The sequence below is a fragment of the Silene latifolia genome, chromosome 11, assembly GCF_048544455.1.
Source record: "Silene latifolia isolate original U9 population chromosome 11, ASM4854445v1, whole genome shotgun sequence".
Classification (NCBI taxonomy): Eukaryota; Viridiplantae; Streptophyta; class Magnoliopsida; order Caryophyllales; family Caryophyllaceae; genus Silene; species Silene latifolia.
In genome coordinates, this window is record NC_133536.1 from 181447121 (window position 1) to 181459170 (window position 12050).

The 12050-nt window shown below is 41.2% G+C and overlaps 1 non-coding gene across 1 annotated transcript; it reads left to right on the forward strand.

Moving 5' to 3' along the window:
- Positions 1 to 989: 989 nt before the first annotated feature.
- Positions 990 to 1096, forward strand: LOC141615745 (small nucleolar RNA R71). The gene has a single exon (XR_012530148.1). It is a non-coding gene; the product is annotated as a small nucleolar RNA R71 (small nucleolar RNA).
- The last annotated feature ends 10954 nt before the right edge of the window (positions 1097 to 12050 follow it).

Genomic DNA, 12050 nt, shown 5'->3' on the forward strand with positions numbered 1-12050 from the left:
GTCCTCAATGACAATGGGTTCAACAACCTTATTGGGAATAGCATCAACTTTCTTTGAAATGGGAGAAACCTCCATTTCAACAAGTACCTTCTCACTTTCTTTGGGCATAGGGGGCTCATCATACTTGGCACCACTTCTCAAGGTAATAGAAATAACGGTATCATGTGGTGTCTCACCTTGGGGTGGTCGTTGGCCCGTCTTCCTTTGAGAGTTAGAAGAGGCTAGTTGAGCTATTTGATTCTCTAGCATTTTGATAGCAGCATTGTGACCTTGATCACTCTTTTACATTTGAGCCAACAATTCGGATTGGTTCTTAGCCATTTACATCACCAAATCTTCAAGGTTTATCCCCCCTTGGTCATTTTGTTGGGAATTTGAAGATTGACCTTGGGTTGGTTGAAAGTTTTGTTGAGGTAGCCTTTGATTTTGGTTTTGGTTTTGATTTTGATAGCCCGGTGGATAATTTAACCTTTGTTGTTGTGGAATGAAGGTATTGTGTTGTTGTGGTAGAGGTACAAAATTGTTTTGTGGTTGTTGGGGCACAACAGTATTTTGTGGTTGAGGATTTAGCACATTTGCGCTCTTATAAGACAAATTCGGGTGGTACTTTGTGTTGGGATTGTAAGTATTTGATAAAGTACCCGGTGGAAATGAACTTTGTCTAAAATTTGAAAAGCATTTACCTCCTCAATGGTGGCCCTACACAAAGCGGTGGAATGGCCCGCACCTCCGCAACCTTCGCATACAAGTATTTGGCTAGTAGTGGACATAGCATTGAATTGTTGAAGAGATGAACTTACATTTTGGGTCTCTAATTGTTGTTGAAGTAAGGCAATTTGAGCTTTCAAAACAGTTGTATCGGAAGACTCCTCCTTATTATTCAATGGCACACTTCGTGATCAAACCGCCCATTGTTGGCGAAATCTAGAACACGTTGGGACTCGGCATTACATCCATTGTAGAATGTAATAGAGAGAAACCAAGGATCCAACCCATGATGTTGGCATTGTCTTTGCAACTCCTTGTATCTCTCTCAAGCTTCATAAAAGCTCTCTAGCCCTTGTTGACGGAACCCCGTAATTTGACTCCTCAAAGTTTGTGTTTTCTCCGGTGGAAAATTCTTTTGATAAAAAGCAAGAGCCAAAGTGTAGATACCCGTATCCGTCGATATTGGAATTTATAGAGAACCCGACAAACACCCGATGATGATAGGACACATGTATTCTTTAGTTGTCATTGTCATTATTTGGAGCTCGTTTTACGATGTAGAATGAGCGTCTTCGATGAAGTATTTTATTAATTTAAATGATATTTAAATTAAAGTTTTTTTAAGATAAATTCATTTTATTGCTTTATTTTGAATTTATTTTCTCAAATTTATTTTATTGAAAATAAAATAAATAATTGATTTGAAAAATCATTTTATGAGTATATTTGATTTGAAAAATCATTTATTTTAATGTGTTAATTGTTTTGAAAAATCGATTTAAAAATCGAAAAGAACTCGTTTTAAACACGTGTTTTAGAGCTCGATTATAGCTCGGTTTTTGGGCCCGTTTTCTTTACGAGCTGGCACGAATCTCGAGTACACTAACCAACCTAAGCCTCTACCCATCCAACCCCAGTTCGAACCCCCTTAACCACGGCCCAAATCATGCCCCAAATCACCCCCAACAGCCCGCACAAAAACACGAGCAGCCCCCTGTTTTGCAGCTCAAATCCCGAGCCCAAAACCCGCTCCAAATACCACCAAAACCCGTACCCATTAACCCTAACCAATACCCTAGTATCCTACCCATATTACCTTAGCTTAACCACCAAGAAAACTCCTCTCAAACCCTCACAAAAGCTGCTGGACAGCAGCTATGTGCAAACCGAGCCCGTCTGCCTCTTCCCCTTTTTACCCTACTTTAACTCCTTATAAATACCCCCCCTTCACCATACATTCATTCCTCTAAGTTCTACATACATGCTACCTTCACTTACAAGCTTTAAACCCCAGAAACAAACCTTAATTGCCTCCCAAAAACCCTCGACAAAACCGACATACAAACTGAGAATCAGTTTGTGTGTCCTCTTTGAAACCCTTCGTTCTCCCTTCAAACCTCCATCAAAATTCGAGTTTCTCGTTCCAAATTAACCATAAAACATCCATCTACACATTAGACAAAGATTTACGAGCCAAATTGCCCTTGAGAGTACACGAATTCCCTCGAAAAACAGAGTGTTATACACTCTATTTTCGCGGCTTTTCCTGTCTGTCCAGTTCTGTTTGTGCTCGTTTTTCGTGCCCAATAACTCAAAACGAGCAGGGGTTGTTTTAAGATCTCTGTTCTTATCTCTTTCTAGTTTTCAAAACATCTTTTAAATCGAATTTTCACCGTGAAACGAGAGAGAAATCGCAGTTTGAAAGTTGCTGTCCAGATTTGCAAAAAACGTGTTGTTTGCTTTGTTTCTTCGTCGACGACGGCCTCTCGAGATAAAATCTACCATCGATTACGACCCAAGACGGTGTCAACGATACATGTAGGTTGAGGTTGCATCAAATCCTCCTCTTTCTTCCTTTTATTTCGTTTTTTATGTTTGTTTTCTTATAGTTCGTTTTTGTTTGTTTATCGTTTTTGTTTATCGTTTGTTATCATTAACTCTGAAACTAGTTTAGTCCGAGTATGAGTTAAAGTACCACCATGAACACCCACGTTGACTTGAGATGGGAAAGAAACCGCTACATCAGTCGGTCGTAACCCCCGTCTCATTTACATATCCTCGTGTTCAAGGTAGGGCATTAATAAAACGAATTCTAACTTCGCTCTTCGCTTTTGACCCCTCTTTTGTTTCGTGTGATTCGACCTACCCTAGGACCAGTCACATGTTAGTTCGACCTCTGATTGTTAACATATGACTCATTTAGATGACATTAGATCAATTAAATAACCTAATTAGACATGTTAGGTGGCATCGACATAGCTTTAAAAATCGATTAACAAATCTATAACCTAATTGAACGCATCTCTCTTTTCACTTGATTTCTCGCTAGCATAGGAGTGCGTGATTAGCACCTTCCTATTAATACTCGATGAGTAGCGTTAATCTTGTAACTTCGTGACCTAATTCGACCCCTTTAGGCCGTGTAGAATACACATTCGCGTGACATCTTCTCAATCGATCAACGTCGTTTCTAACTTGTTTTCTAGCCCGTTTTCGAACTCGTTTCGCAATCATTTGATCTAACTAATGAACCTGACCTAGGACCTAGGGTAGCCGGTGCTAGAGTGGTCGTGGCTTGGCCGTGTCCTTTGGTCTTTCTTGCTTCGTTTTTTTATGAATCGTTTGTTCTTTATTGTTTTGTCGCTTGTAATTTATCGTTTGTTTGTTGAGTTGTAATTTTCAAGTTAGCTTTCTTTTATCGAGTCAAATGATTTCTAAAAACCTTAGTCCTGTTTGGTTAGATGGTTGTGCCCCAATGCAAGTAAGAGCGTAGTAAATCGCATGTTGTTTAAAGCAACATGGCCCGATTTATGCTAATGCATGCTTTGGTGTGTGACCCAATGTCTAATTCGATAAGATTAAGTGAAAGCACACATTACGAGGAGTGACCCAAGACCGTGAGGCATGTAAGCCGTGGGCCACCCCTTTGTGCACGTTTTCTTAGGCCGAATGGCCGTGTGTCATGTATGGTGTCGTATATGGTAATTGTATTTAGATCGAGTTGTATCTTTAATTTATCGTTGTGTCGGCATGAAATGCCTGGGTTGTAATAGGATAGATCCCAATGGCTCCCCCATTCCCATCAAGCCTTGTTTGTTTCGTTTATATGTTGTTAGATCAATCAACCCACATGCTAAATTACAACTTTGACAAAGTTAGTTTAGTTGCATCTAAATCGACATAGAAACTTCACATGTTAGGGTTTTGAAGACGATGTTTGCATATCATATATCGTAGTAGCTATGACCTTGTTTGAAATCCGATACTTGACTTAGTTGAGGCCGTTATTGACGGGCGGGGTTAGGTGTCCTTATGGGCTTCCTAACACGTACCCTCACCCCTTACTCAAGATCTATGGTTTGTGGATCCGTCTAAATACCATTGGATTACGAGAGTCATTCAAATCGAGTGATATAGGGTACAAGTCTTTATCTTTAATCACTCGTAGTCGATTGGCTTTATGCTTTTCGATGAAAGGTGTAAAGTTGACTTGAACGGTTCCAAGTTCCCCAAAAACTTGGTGGCGACTCTAATTTGTCTTAATTCGATTCGAAAGAACCTCGAGTTGATTATGCCTAGTGTGTATCCCGCGGACGCAGTTCCCGAGGGCCTTGTCCACAGTTTGGCGACTCTGCTGGGGATAAGAGGACTAGTTACACTTTGTTTCTAGGGTCTTTTCCTCCGAGGTGAAACTTGAAAAGAAAGTATTGGAAAGTAAAACATTACTCATAGTGCTACGATTCATGCATAAACCCTTAAGGACTTTCCCGGGCCGTCCCAGCGTTTCTTTGTGATGCGTGGGGGGCGACGTCCCACTATGCCAGGAACTCGCACATTGCTTGCTTCCGCTCCGCCTCGCGTGGTTCTTGATGGTGGGGATGCTCTTCTAGGTACTCTACCTAAAGGCCCTTCCTCTATAAGACCGCAAAAGGATGGAGGGCATAGACCTTCTTGTAGAAGACTTGCCGAGACTTAGAGATGTCTAGGAGCATACATCCTTATAACATGAGAATGACAATGTACAAAGTGTTTTCCCGAGTCTTTTCAAAATTTTCCATATCGATTTCAAAACCGAACTTTTGAACAACTTACTTTCAAAATAGCATGATTTTCAAAACGCGGAATGCTGCCCAAATAGGACTAGAATTTTCGGCCAAAATGAGCTTTTATAGCCGGCATGCTGCCCATTTCAAATCTCATTTTCAAATCAATTATTCGTTTTTTTCAAATTCAATCCAAAATGTTTCTCAAACCTCAACCAAGCATGAAATGCGTCGAGTCGTGTCCGGGTCCTGGCCGTGTTAGGCCAGGCGTGTTTCGTTCCAAGAGTCTAGAACACGACCCTGTTGGGTCACCCAAGCTCACCTCTTGGGCTTTGAGTCATGTTGGTCGACCATTTGGTCTAGGATAGTTCACAGAAACGCCCAAGCTAGGCCATTTAGGGCGTTTCACCCGAACCTATGGGCTATGTTAGTCCAATCACGGGTTTAGTCACACCGAGTCCAGTTTAGAATCGAGCTATGACAACTTGAGTCATGTCGTCTTGTCGAGTCTAAAATAAATCGAGGTCTAAATCCAACCGTGAGTCGAACCTTTGGTTAGTCAGTCTCAAGTCGAGTCTTTGCTTGAGTCAAGTTGGTGTCGTGTCCTTAAGTGTGCAGGGGCTCTTACTTTAAATATTGACTCGGTTCGGGGTTTTCTTGTAGAAAGGCCGCCAAAAACCCGACGTCAAGCAATGGAAGATGCTGTTAACAAGCTCACTGAGGCCGTGAACCTCATGATGACCCGAATGGATGCAATCGAATCTAAGCTGGGTGAAGATTCCCCTCCATCTACCCCACCTCGATCGATCCGGAGAAATGGTTCAAGTTCATCGAAGACAACAAACTCTCCTGGGGAAGAACATCCACTATGAAAATGCTAGGGCCTATGCCCCAGTTCAGGATAAGTTGCCCACAAACATGGTACTCACTGATATCCCAAAGTTTAAGGGCACAGAAGATCCAGTCCACCATGTTAAGGCCTATAAGGGGTACTTAGCACTGAAGGGAGTGCCTGCAGACATGCTCTCTGAAATTTTCGCTCAATCTCTGGATGAACACCCGAAGGCGTGGTTCTACAATCTTGACCTTAAGAACTTCCCCACTTTCGAAGATATTACGGTGGAGTTCTGCAAGCACTATGCTGACAATGTCGAGATTCAAACCAACATAAGAACATTGGAGGTGATGACACAGAAAGAAAAAGAAGGCTTTACTGAATTCCTTGCAAGATGGCGCGCTGAAAGCGTGAAATTAGCCAAGAAGCCTGATGAAGTGGAAATGGTAGATAAGTTCGTAAAGAATCTACGACCCATTTACCGCAATGCTCTGCAATACCAAAATTTTGGCTCTTTTAAATAATTGATAAGAATCGGGATAAAGGTAGAAGATGATGTCATAAGGGCAGAGGCTGAAAGGCCGAAAGGGTACCAAGAGGCCTTATCGTCTAAGGGCAAGGCCCCAGCAACGGCCCATATTGATGAAGCCATCAATCTCTTAGAAGGGAAATCGAAGAATCTGCACCGCCAAACACCTAGGGCATTCACCGATATCGGATGCACATATACATACGCTCTCCAAAGGCTCATAGCCCAAGGAAAGCTGAAGCCTATTGGTCCGACTCCGGACCCTCCCGCTGATCAACAAGGTAAATGATATAAACCAAATGCCTACTGTGCCTTTCATCAAGGGAAAGGCCATGATACTGAAAGGTGCTATCGAATGAAGCACGAAATCCAAGACATGATCGAGAATGGAACACTCCCGATCCCAACTGTTAAACCCAATAACATCACCAATCCATTTGGCGATCACACTAACTTTGTTTCTGTCGAAGACAATGTCGATTATTCCCATCTTATCCGCCCATGTCACTTGAAAGGGGTGTTTATTGGGAAAATATTTGTGGATTGCTGTGAATTAATGCCAAACCCAAAGAATGAAATTCAAGTCGGGAGTCTTGCTCTAGAATGTACTCCTCTCATTAACGATTTAATAAAAGACAATTCGATTCACCAACCTTCATCACTGGCGTAGATCCTCAGAGGACTACCTCGGGATGGAGGCAGACCATCAACGGGATCAAGGACCAGAGCCGAGCATCTAAGCTGATAGCTGAACAAGGGAAAGCTCATGACCAGATTTGAAATTATGAGTCGGATCTGTTTTCTTATCTTAGTCGAGTCGAGTCTGGGACTTTCTTTTCTTGAAGTTGAGTCGTTTGTTCCGCGATGACCTAGGATGTGCCCTAGGAATCGTTCCTTTGAGTCTGTTAAGCAATTGCCTTTCCAATAAAAAGTTGCAGTTTCGTTTCCAAATATGTCTTGTTTCCCATCCTCAATCATTCCGAAATATGATAAAATGCACAACACACTCAAAGGCATCCCTGGGGTATAAATATGTTCCGTTTCAAAATGGAAGGTACACTAGGATCCCGTGTTTGATTCCTTTACCTATTCCATGTCTGGTGGTAGAAAACCTCCATCTGAACCAATGTTTGAGACAAGCTTTTAGATGATTCTATGATGAACCCGGACTAGCTCCTGGTTTCCCTATCGATGATGGAAGGCAAGCCCATCCCCACAAAATCACCCCCTCTCGAAGAGAGAAGATATCAACCCGTTCTAACAAGGAATTGTTAGTTCCTACCCAAATTAGTTGGCGAAGCCCAGTTTTCAAGGTGTATCCATTTATGACTAAGAGAATGAATAGAAGATCATTTTCAAAGAGAGAAAAAAGATGAAAAAGAATGAAAAATGAGAAAAATTGGAAAAATGAAAAAAAAATGAAAAAAAGAAAACTGAAAAAAAGATGAAAGAAAAAGAAAAAAAGGAAAAAAGATGTTGAAGTTATTGCGGAATGCTTTTTGGCTGAATGTCGAAGTTACGGAATCCAGAAGTTAAGTCAAGTACCCATAGTTGAAGTTCAATGGGCGAAGCCCAAAAGCTTAAGTAGTAACATCTTTACCCCTAAGTCCTTCCTGAGACAGTTACAAGGGGATAGTCGAGAATTTTGAGAATCATTCCGCTTGTGCTGTTACACCCAGCCTTTAGGGACCAGATATGGAGATTTGAACCCACATTGTTTTTCAACCCATTTGCACTCGTGGTTCATCAAACCCGAGACACCCATTCCAACCACATCAGCAGCCATAGCCCTTGGCCTTAGCACCACAAAACAAACCTTCAGAATGATGGTTAACCATTCCAACTTGTTATTACCAAGCTCCACATCCCAAAAGATCCTAGCCTTTTACACCTAACTCCAAACACGGGATTTAACGGTACTTTACATGCTAGAATGGGATATGACATGATACCTTAGGTGAAACCTTCGAGTGTGTACACACAATCAAAATGCCATGTTTATGCACCATGATCGAACTACGTCGGATTTGATTTCGCTCCACGCGAATACGTAGGCAGTCCTTCAGAACAAGGGATTCAATCCACTCATCAACCAAGTTGTCATCTTGTCGGTTTCTTACGGGTCTTAACCAAGTATAAATGAAGCCACCTTTGTTTGATCGGTCTTAGCACTCGATGTAGGCTAGGATAAGGATATAGGTTCGGATGAATAATATCAAGTCTCGGAATGAGCTTTATCTAATGGTTTAGGCAAAGATGCTGAGTCACATAGATGTGGGTTTGTGTTGGGAACAGAAAATATGAAAAAACCCGCTGAAAAGAAAGAAGGCGTGGAAGAAAAAATAAAAAGCCTGCTGAAAAGAAAGAAGGCGGTGGCAAGAAATGATGAAAACTCGCTGAAAAGAAAGGAGGCGAGGAGAAGAGTGGCAGAATGTTCCCAACAAGAGTGATGTGTGATGTCTAAGTGTTCTCATAAAATCAGTCTGTGTTTAGTGTCTGGGCGAAGCCAACGTTGTTGCTCCGTGAGTTTAATCCACCTTGTCAATGTCAAGTGATCTTGATTCCCATGTGCCCTCGAGAGCACGCCCATGCCATACGATATCTCCGTCCCAAGTTCGACGACCTTGTGATTCCCATTTGCCATCTTTTGGCGCCGGAACGGCCAATTTACATTTCTACCCCCAACAAGTCAATAATTGAATTAAAACCCGTGTACACTTATGTTTTTATTTTCCTTTTTTTGTTTTACGGTAGTGGGCTACGCCCACGTTATTTACGGGTCATACAGAGTGTCTGAGTCGTATTTCGTGCTCACCCGTCAAGGTTCGATTTCAAAATGCCAAATTTTTCAGAATTCCAAAATTTCAAAAAACTTTTTGCGAATTATGGATAGATGATCCAAGTAGTGGTACATTTCAAGTCAAGGTTCAAATCTCAAAGTTCAAAATCAAATTTTGGGTCGACGACCCAACATCCAAATGATTCGTTTCAAATTCAAATTTCGGGTCGATGGCCCAACATCAAAGTGATGTCAAATTCAAAATTTGGGTCGATGGCCCAATTATTCAAAATTTTCAACTTGTTCAAATTTCGGGTCGATGACCCAGTCATTCAAATTTAATTTTAGGTCGACGACCCAGCATTCCAACACTTCAACTTCAAGCCTCGGGTCGATGGCCCAATTTTCTAAGTGATGATAAATTCAAAATTCGGGTCGATGGCCCAGTTATTCAAATTTTTTCAAATTCAATTTTCGGGTCGATGACCCAATCTTTTGAATGATCCAATTTTAAGATCGATGATCCAAATGTGCTTATGTGACGATTATTGCTAGTGCGTTTTTGTGTTTCAAATATAGCAGGATATGCTTCAACTGGGGGCTCTAAAGTCTTCGACTTTAGAGCCATTGCAAATCGGGGCTCGCCGTTGGCTTCCGAGACCATTATCAAGATGTAAAGGATGACATCCACCAAGAATTCAATTCAATACAATTGTATGAAATGGAAGAATTCCGTAGTGAAAGCAAATGATGAAAGCGGCAAACTCCTTGAAAGTCCCGTTCCATTCGGACAAGCGCCAATGAGATGATAAATTTTGGGCAAATGTCGAAGATGATGAATTTTGGACATACGCGTGAGATGATAAACTTTGGGCATGTGTCGGCGATTCTTGCCGAACTACGACGCGGATTTGATTCCGTCAGAAACGGATACGTAGGCGCCTAAGGATAAGGCTCAATTCACCATATAAGCAATTTATGGGTCGACGACCAATGACGATAATTTGACACAACAGAAGCAAGAGTCAATCCCCAGCGAAGTTTCAGGTATGATCTCTTCTTATGGCTGGCGAGCTTATATACGCAAGTCTAATGGACTATAAACGACCCGCCGAATCCTCAGGTCGAGAGGGACCTGGGGTATACTTTGACTTTCGCCTTGTCCAAGCCTCAGTCAAAGTGGGGGCTCTGTAGATACCCGTATCCGTCGATATTGGAATTTATAGAGAACCCGACAAACACCCGATGATGATAGGACACATGTATTCTTTAGTTGTCATTGTCATTATTTGGAGCTCGTTTTACGATGTAGAATGAGCGTCGTCGATGAAGTATTTTATTAATTTAAATGATATTTAAATTAAAGTTTTTTTAAGATAAATTCATTATATTGCTTTATTTTGAATTTATTTTCTCAAATTTATTTTATTGAAAATAAAATAAATAATTGATTTGAAAAATCATTTTATGAGTATATTTGATTTGAAAAATCATTTATTTTAATGTGTTAATTGTTTTGAAAAATCGATTTAAAAATCGAAAAGAACTCGTTTTAAACACGTGTTTTAGAGCTCGATTATAGCTCGGTTTTTGGGCCCGTTTTCTTTACGAGTTGGCACGAATCTCGAGTACACTAACCAACCTAAGCCTCTACCCATCCAACCCCAGTTCGAACCCCCTTAACCACGGCCCAAATCATGCCCCAAATCACCCCCAACAGCCCGCACAAAAACACGAGCAGCCCCCCTGTTTTGCAGCTCAAATCCCGAGCCCAAAACCCGCTCCAAATACCACCAAAACCCGTACCCATTAACCCTAACCAATACCCTAGTATCCTACCCATATTACCTTAGCTTAACCACCAATAAAACCCCTCTCAAACCCTCACAAAAGCTGTTGGACAGCAGCTATGTGCAAACCGAGCCCGTCTGCCTCTTCCCCTTTTTACCCTACTTTAACTCCTTATAAATACCCCCCCTTCACCATACATTCATTCCTCTAAGTTCTCCATACATACTACCTTCACTTACAACCTTTAAACCCCAGAAACAAACCCTAATTGCCTCCCAAAAACCCTCGACAAAACCGACATACAAACTGAGAATCAGTTTGTGTGTCCTCTTTGAAACCCTTCGTTCTCCCTTCAAACCTCTATCAAAATTCGAGTTTCTTGTTCCAAATTAACCATACAACATCCATCTACACATTAGACAAAGATTTACGAGCCAAATTGCCCTTGAGAGTACACGAATTCCCTCGAAAAACAGAGTGTTATACACTCTGTTTTCGCGGCTTTTCCTGTCTGTCCAGTTCTGTTTGTGCTCGTTTTTCATGCCCAATAACTCAAAGTGAGCAGGGGTTGTTTTAAGATCTATTTTCTCCTCTCTTTCTAATTTTCAAAACATCTTTTAAATCGAATTTTCACCGTGAAACGAGAGAGAAATCGCAGTTTGAAAGTTGTTGTCCAGATTTGCAAAAAACGTGTTGTTTGCTTTGTTTCTTCGTCGACGACGGTCTCTCGAGATAAAATCTACCATCGATTACGACCCAAGACGGTGTCAACGATACATGTAGGTTGAGGGTGCATCAAATCCTCCTCTTTCTCCCTTTTATTTTGTTTTTTATGTTTGTTTTCTTATAGTTCGTTTTTGTTTGTTTATCGTTTGTTATCATTAACTATGAAACTAGTTTAGTCCGAGTATGAGTTAAAGTACCACCATGAACACCCGCGTTGACTTGATATGGGAAAGAAACCGCTACATCAGTCGGTCGTAACCCCCGTCTCATTTACATATCCTCGTGTTCAAGGTAGGGCATTAATAAAACGAATTCTAACTTCGCTCTTCGCTTTTGACCCCTCTTTTGTTTCGTGTGATTCGACCTACCCTAGGACCAGTCACATGTTAGTTCGACCTCTGATTGTTAACATATGACTCATTTAGATGACATTAGATCAATTAAATAACCTAATTAGACATGTTAGGTGGCATCGACATAGCTTTAAAAATCGATTAACAAATCTATAACCTAATTGAACGCATCTCTCTTTTCACTTGATTTCTCGCTAGCATAGGAGTGCGTGATTAGCACCTTCCTATTATCACTCAATGAGTAGCGTTAATCTTGTAACTTCGTGACCTAATTCGACCCCTTTAT